The sequence below is a fragment of the Peromyscus maniculatus genome, chromosome 1, assembly GCF_049852395.1.
Source record: "Peromyscus maniculatus bairdii isolate BWxNUB_F1_BW_parent chromosome 1, HU_Pman_BW_mat_3.1, whole genome shotgun sequence".
NCBI classification, from domain to species: domain Eukaryota; kingdom Metazoa; phylum Chordata; class Mammalia; order Rodentia; family Cricetidae; genus Peromyscus; species Peromyscus maniculatus.
In genome coordinates, this window is record NC_134852.1 from 104,127,058 (window position 1) to 104,133,057 (window position 6,000).

The following is a 6,000-nucleotide window of genomic DNA, read 5'->3' on the forward strand; positions in this document are numbered from 1 at the left end:
TCTGCTTTGCTACCTAATTTAACTTTTAATTTTAAAGATTTTGCTCTCTCTCTCTCTCTCTCTCTCTCTCTCTCTCTCTCTCTCTCTCTCTCTCTCTCTCTGTGCATGTGTGCTCGTGCACGTGATGAACATGTCACACATCTGGAACAGTATGTGGCATAGGATAGGCCATCAAAATACTTATTGAACAAAAAAATGAATTATAAAAATGTTTTGTCCCTCACTCTCCTGTCCAAGTTTTTTTTCTCTGCTTGTTGTAAATTAAATACCCCACTTTGGTTAGCAATTCAGTGCATTTTTTTAGGTGATGTTAGTGTAGAAGAACATGATTGCTCATACTATAAGTACAATACATAAAATTAAAGCTAAATCATTTGGGAAAAGGCACATAGTTCTATAAATATTAGTACTCCCCCCCCTCCCGCTGCCAGAATTCTGCATGGGGAAAATAGAAATGTTTGGGGAAAATGGTTATCATTGGCACATACTCTGCAGGAGTCACCATTCCACTCTGTTAGAATAGACTTTGTTGGCCGCATCACTGTGAGATGAAAACCTCTGCCTTTTGCTTTTTAAGTCACTTTCTGCAAAGTCTTAACCTGACCCGCCGAGTCCACTTACTTTAATGAAACATGAAGCTGCCTAAAATGAAATCTCTCATCTCCATATTCTGTTCCTCTGATTAATTTAGTGTTGGCATTTAAGCATGATTGCATTCCCTTGGGAATCAGTGATGTTTTAGGCAATTTCATTTGTTTAATTCACATTTTGTTGGAAGACTTAAGAAGGCAACTGCTTTTTAAACCAAAATCCTCAAATGTCCATGTGTCCTGATTAGAGCTGATCTTTCTATTTTCATTATGCTTTCATGAGTTGAACTTATTAAAATATGAAAATAGAGGAGAGAAACTCCACATGTCAAATACAATGCACCACTGCTTTCCACTCTCCACACAGAGCTATTTTTCCCATCATGCTTCCATGCTTTTTAAATTAAATGTCAAATTTTGCACATGTACATCAAGAGACTTCATCATGGAGTGCAAAATTTTGCTTTATTTGATCTGGATTGAATTTATCTTAGTGCCTACTACTGATAAGACCATTATATGGTTAATATTGGATTTTAATACTGAATAGATCAAGGTGTTTTAAACTAATAGCCCATTATTAGTTCACCCCATCCATAATGAAAACAATAAGGATTTAAATAGTATTCTATATCTCACAGATTTTTAAAATCTTTTCTTTTGTTGTTATAAACCACAATAGACAGAGAACCCAAATAACTTATTTCTAGAGCTGGGGAAATATTAGAGATTCTAATTATTTATATTTTCCCCTTTCTATTCCATTCTGTGAAGTTGGTTATAAGAGGCCATAAAATGAAGAGTAAGAAGAGTCTTCCAGAAGCAGGGCTCTGAATATGTATCTTCCCAATTTTCATTAAGTTAACTAATCCAACAATCTTTTAATGAGGGCTTTGACCTATTCCAGGACTGAAAGTTGGACCAACACCAAAGAGTCAGACACAGGTTTATGTTTTAGAAATTAAATAAACCTCCAAGACTTATAGGTTGAGTGAATGGTTCCCAGCTGCTGATTGGCTCATGAGAACTCTGATGCCATGAGTGGATTAGTCTGTTGGTACACACATGATTTAATAACTGTACTCATTTGCAGTACAAACTTGCAGAGGCTGGTTTAGTTTGGGAAAGTTGGTCACAGGGGTATGTCACTGGGGCTATATCTTGCCTTGGGCCACTCTTTGTCTCTCTCTGCTTCCCAGATGCATCTCTGTTTCATTAAGACCCTTCTTCCTCTGATACATTGCCTCAATGGAGGGCCAGAAACACAGAACCAGGGACCACAGACTGAAATCTTTGAGACTGCGAGTCAAACAATTTCTTTTTTCCCCTTCAAGTTGTTCAGATATTTTGTTACAGGGAATTAAAACTCACTAACACAGTTAATTCCTGGCTTTTAGAAATTGTTTATAATTTTCCTGTCTAAGAAATCTATCTACTCTTTTCTAAAAGTTCAGACTTAAAGAGGATATTCTTCTGTATAGTGCCATCCTTCCATTTACATAATACTTTGAGCATTCTAAATATCAATAACTAAACAATTATCATTTTTATTTTCTGTTATAAGTCTAATGTTGCATCTCACTAACATTTCTGTGAGTAGGTCCACTCCAGATATTTGCTCAAGCAGCAATACAAATGACTTCAATAAATTTCCAGTCATAAGTGTTACCTACCACAGGTCATCTTTCCATTTAGGGCACAGAGTACTTTTCCCTGTTGGTATGTAATATAACATCCCTCTTTTAAAGGAAATATATATGAGGAGTCAAATATCGAATGACATTGGTCCAAGAACCTGGATTCATCTTAGATTAAGTGGTATGGGTATGTTTCACTGTGGAAGAGTTTACAGTAAGTTTTACAGTCATAGAAAATGATTATAAATTCATGTATTTATCAGCAACAGTAGAGGAAGCATCAGTTAAATAGGATATAAGAAAATGGGGTAATCTTCTCCATGCATTTTTGATACTATAGTACTCTTAGTTTGGTGGTAAGCAGGGGTTCTCACTGGAACTTGTCCCTGCTGATTAGATTAGGTTAGGCTTGCCTGCCATTGAGTCACGAGGATCAGCCATCCATCTTGGACAGTCATCCTCATTGGGGTTCTTTGCCTTAGTCTTTTTTCCTACCTTGATGCTTTCATGAGTTAAACTTGTTAAAACATGGAAATAAAAAACAAATCAACATGTTATCTTAATGCTCTGGTTTATTATCTTCATATGGATTCTGCAATGACCTCAGACCTCTTCAAATTTTGTTTTATTGTTCCTATGCTTGAAGCTCCAAAGTCTTTTAAGTTTTGCCTCATTTCATTCTCTACTATTCAAGTGGAGATTCTACTGTCACTCCAAAGAATTCAACCATTTTTTTTTCTTTTCAACCAAGAAATTTGCCATTTTGTGGTGAATGCAGAGATTCTTGGCTATCCAAGGTGCTGAGAATAAGAACTAGGGAATAAGCCGGGCGTTGGTGGCGCACGCCTTTAATCCCAGCACTCGGGAGGCAGAGCCAGGTGGATCTCTGTGAGTTCGAGGCCAGCCTGGGCTACCAAGTGAGCTCCAGGAAAGGCGCAAAGCTACACAGAGAAACCCTGTCTTGAAAAACCAAAAAAAAAAAAAAAAAAAAAAAAAAAAAAAAAAAAAAAAAGAACTAGGGAATATTATGGAGGAGGAAATGAAAGAGTGTAAGAGCTGGAAGTTAAGTAGAAGGTCGGTGAGATGCCATCCTCTATGTCCAAAACAGTCACTGCAATTATGAATGCATATTAGCTGCAGTTGTTTGTCCTTGGCTTGTCAACAGCCAGCTCTGGGTGGGAGAGAGGCTTATGGACCCCGTCTTCCTGTTGAGATATTGGACCTAAATAGACTGTGGTGATAAAGTATCTTCAATTATACAACCATTGGTGAGTCCACTAGATTCTATCACTGACACATGGTCACTCAAATGTCTCTAAACTATATGAGTAACAGAACAAAAAGACAACATGAGAAAGGGATTTGTAGAGAGGAGAGGAGAGCTTGCTACAAATGGAAGGGAGATAAAAGATCATGGAGGAATAAGAATAATAAGTGTATTTTTATATATGCATGAAATTATTATTGTTCATATTTTATTTTATTTTATTTTATTTTATTTTATTTTATTTTATTTTATTTTATTTTATTTTATTTTATTTTATTTTGTGTAGTTGGGTGTTTTACCTGCATGTATGTCTGTACACCAAGTACATGCCTGGAGCCTGCAGCAGCAAGAAGAGGGTGTTGAATTCCAGGGAGCTGGAGTTACAGGAAGGCAACGTGTGGGTGCTGGGAATCAAATCCATGTCCTCTGAAAAAGCAGCCAATGCTCTTAACAGCTGAGTGATCTCTCCGGTTATCATGCAGAAAATTATTAAGGAACAAATTTAATTGATTAAATAAAAGATTTACCATTCTGGCACAATACTGAAAGTTTCTCATTAAAATGCTACAATCTTTTTTGCTTGGCAAGGGCTGGGAGTGTGTTATGGAATCTTCTTTGAGTGAATTCTGAATAAGTTAATATACAAAATAGAAAAGTAAGCAAGCAAGACCCCAGAAGGTTGTTAGTCATACAGTTTTGTATTGGTGTGAGTACCTGACAGAGTAACTTTAAGACAAGAAGGATTTATTTTTGGCTCATGGGTTCAGACGTTTCAGTTCATCATGATGGGAGGAACATCTGGTATGATGGCACATAGGAAGCAGAGAAACAGAAAGGGGTTGCTGATCAGGCACAACTTCGCAAGATACTTCCCCAGCAGCCCACTTTCCCCAACTAGGTTCCACCTCCTAAGGTTTTTCAGAACTTTCCAAAATACTGCCAAAGCTGAGTACCAAGCACCCATCATTAAGCCCGTGGGAGACAGTTCATACTGAAACTGTCACCCTGAGTATTGGCAAATGTAGCCTTTTTTTTTTTTTGCAGAAAAATGTATTTTCTATTATCAAGCTCTTGAATTCAGTAGAAGCAGGCAGCTCTGAGGGTAGAGGTAGAATGTTCTCTGTAGGCAGACCTACTCCAAACAGGGAAACAAACAAACAAACAAACAAACAAACAAACAAACAAACAAGTAGCTGCGGATGCTTGCATTCTTATGCCCCAATTTTCCAAGAGGAAGCATGAACAAGCAGCAGAGACTCAGAGACCAGGAGTGTTACCTAACTGAGCTTACACTACATGGAAGGGAATATCAGAAATGGTATGGTTGATTATTACAGGAAGCACTCTCCCATTTGCTCATGCCTTCTATATCTGTAACCTTTATTTGTGTCCTGTCACACAGTTTTTCTGTGGCTTCTTGGCTTGGACAGTGGAGAAGTAGTAAATATCCAGGCAGTGACTTGAAAAGTGTCTTCACTTTGGACTTCCTTCCCTCCCTGCCCAAGGCAATTTGTGCTTCCAAGAAAAATGAGCAAGTAGCATGGAGGAGGGTGAATCTTACTTGAAGAGTGGGCCAAGTCATTCCCTCTGCTTTGGATGAGACCCATATTTGACCAGAGATCACAACAGGAAATCTAGACAAACAACCCCACTGCTGAGTCTAGCCCATTTTACAAACTTGTAGACTTGTAATAGAAATGCCCTTGGTTTTAAGATACTTAGCCATGATTGTGTGTTAGGCAGCAGTGGATAACTGATAAGTGGGAAAGATACCTTCACACACAATAGGAAGTGTTTGGCTTATGTAGGAGTAATGGGAATATGTTGGAAATTCCTTAACAAGTAGACTGACTAAACCTTGTATGTTACAGCCACAGCATCTTCCAATGAACAAAAAAAGGTGAGACAGAAAAAACATCAACTGTGGTTTTGACTGCTATAATAGATGACAGTGAAGTTTCTGGTAGTATATCATCTGTTAAATGTACACAGTTCAAGATCCTATCTTCCACAAGAATTCTTTTCCATACCGTCTATGTTGTGACTTTCTGTCATGTTCTGTGCTGGTGAATTGAGAACTTCATTTTCTTGGGCAGTTACAATCTCTGATAGTTATTTACACTGGGACAGATGTGTTTCTACCTTTGGATTTATAGTTGTCAGTTCCAGAATCTTCATTTTGGATGAATTCTTTTCCTCAATTTGATTTCTGACAATAGAAGAAACAGCACCCAAAATGTAAATTCTATAAAAGGAAACCACCAAGTATGATTATAGAGAAACTGCTCTCCCTGTGGGAGAATTATGTAGCCATTACTGAAACATGGCATAATATGGCTGCCTGAAATAGAAATACATACATACATACATATATATATGTATATGTATATATACATCAATATCAACCCAGATTTCTAATAAACACATATATCACAAACAATTCTGTGCTAAAGACCTTGATAAGGTATGCTTTGTGTTTTTGGGGGGAGGAATATTCAGAGATCTA